The 2,386-nt window shown below is 38.8% G+C and overlaps 1 pseudogene; it reads left to right on the top strand.

The window, feature by feature from the left end:
* The first annotated feature begins 365 nt into the window (after positions 1-365).
* LOC104807880 lies at positions 366-2,386 on the top strand (annotated as a pseudogene).

Genomic DNA, 2,386 nt, shown 5'->3' with positions numbered 1-2,386 from the left:
ACATGTTTATTCTGTTTTATAAATAATTGTATCAAATAAAAAGTGAGTATTAATCTGTTTGAAATGGTTATGTTATATAAGTAACAAATAATTCCGGTTTTGATTCAGAATCTATGGGATTCAGTTTGATGTCTATTGAGTTCAGTTAAAAAAAATGTTTGTTCCATTCAGTTTCAGTTTGGTTTAATTCTATTTAATTTCGGTTTAGACGGTCGGCTCAAAACCAAAGCAAACGCCGGATTGGCATATAAAGCGATGGGCTCATAATTTATCAGCCCGTAGTGTTTGGGCCTAACAAATAATAACCATTATGGATAAATGGGCTAAGGCCCGATTGGATGAAGCCACCATTCGCCTCTCCCGAGCAAACCCTAGATATTTTCCGCCTCTCGACGACGATGGATTTCTCGGCGGCGGACTTTGATCGGCTCCTGAGGTTCGAGCATGCTGGAAAAGCTGCCGAGGCTCAGTACGCCAAGGATCCCCTGGACTCCGAGGTTGTAATAGATTCCTTTATCCTCAGAAATTGTTTTTTTTTTGTGTGTGCGCGCTTGTGTTTCACGTTTTCCATGTGTGGTTTGGATTTCCAATTAGGCGCTTGATTTTATGTTATATGACTAGCTGATTGGTCTATAGAATTAGTCGATAGATGCTATTATGGATGCCATTTCGCTTTTGAATTGGAAGGATCACTAGGTTGTTTGTATTGGTTATTATAGCTCTGTTTTGGCGTGATCGCTTGTATCAATCCCTCGAGGGGATTCCATTTTTTTTTACATTGTTTCATTGTCGAAATGGTTGTGTGGATGCATTTTTGCAAAATGTTTACTTGCCATGATCGTATGCTGTTCCATCTCATAGTTATTTGGTTGATACGACGAATGTAATGATAAAACCTTCAATTTGATTTACTGTTCATTCTCGTCGGCAGAAACATCGGTTTAACTGATATGAAGCACTTTGGGCTTCTATGCCTCTTCTGGGTACTCCATTTTGCAGAATTTAGTAAAATGGAGTGGTATATTGCTCGAATGATCTCAGTTCCAGAATGTTCCAGATGCAAAGCAGATGCTAAATGGTATCAGTTCTTCTTTGTGAAGATAAGGTTCAAAGAATTGATTTGCCCCCTTTCCTCTGCATCATGCTTTCTTTTATATTTGTTCCGTATGTAACAAAATATCAATGATGATAGATGCTATCTCTAAGTTGGAAGAGGCATTGACAATAAATCCGATGAAGCATGAGGCTCTCTGGTCTGGTGCCTTGGAAACGCCCACACCACGCAGGCATTCCTCATTTCAGACGCCGATGAAGCCAAATTGTATTTTGATAAAGCTACCGAATATTCTCAAAGAGCTGAAAACGAGGTAACCTTGCAAGTTTTATATGTTTGAGAATGTGGTATTGATTAATACCCTGAATTTACGTGAGATTCTTGTTTGTATTGTTAGGATCCGAGTAATGAAATATATCGTAAGTCTTTGGAAGTGGCAGCAAAGGTACCATTACTATGTTTGGTTTTCTTATTCAGCCTCCTTGGTACGGAATTTGTAACAAGAATTGAGGTGAAAGTCATTGCACATGGTAAACCTATTAGTAATTGTGTTCAAGCAATTTCCTCGTCGTTCATTTCATAGGCGCTGAAACTGCATATGGAGATTCATAAGCATGGATTGGGGAAACAAACACTTGGTGGAGGCCCTTCGGCTTCTGCAAACGTTAGTGTAAGATGTCTATCTTGTTGGATTTCTTGCTTACTTCCTATACATTGGGTGTTTCGAATTCTACAAAGCTAAAGAAACTGCTTTTATTTTCATGGGTTTTGAACACTTTCTATCTGATGCATTCCCAAAATTTCATACTCTCAGTACTAATCGACTGCACTGAGCAAGTTGGACGGAAAGTGGGTGGAGAGTTTCTAAGAATGGATATCCGTGGAATATTATGCCCTGGTGAACCATTTCCAAGTTTACCTTATTCAGAGTGCTAAGATAAGAAGAAAAAGAACAATGAACTCACAACACATACGATGTATGCGGTTGGATAATCCTTGCTTTTGCAAAGTTCCTCAGCCCTCCACCTCCCCCTAGATAAAGCTTGTCTCGGACAATCCATAAGGTAACACATTATACCTGTAGTTGTATTTCTCGTAACAGATATGAGTGGAGTTCCTGGTGGATTTCCGAGTGACTTTGCTGGTAGGTTTGGTGATGTGATACCTTTGAATTGATTCATTGCCTATATTGTCAATGTATTAATTTAGGATGCTTGTTTCATCATATTGATTTATCTTTCCTTCTCGTAAAGAGTGAGTTGTCCATGTTTCTGAGGGTGAAAATATTGTCTTGGGGCACACCCATAATGAGCAAGTAAGATATTATAATCA

The sequence above is a fragment of the Tarenaya hassleriana genome, unplaced genomic scaffold (genome assembly GCF_000463585.1).
Source record: "Tarenaya hassleriana unplaced genomic scaffold, ASM46358v1 Cleome130, whole genome shotgun sequence".
Taxonomy (NCBI): Eukaryota; Viridiplantae; Streptophyta; class Magnoliopsida; order Brassicales; family Cleomaceae; genus Tarenaya; species Tarenaya hassleriana.
The sequence above is the reverse complement of the archived record's forward strand: the minus strand, read 5'-3'. Positions and strand labels throughout refer to the sequence as shown.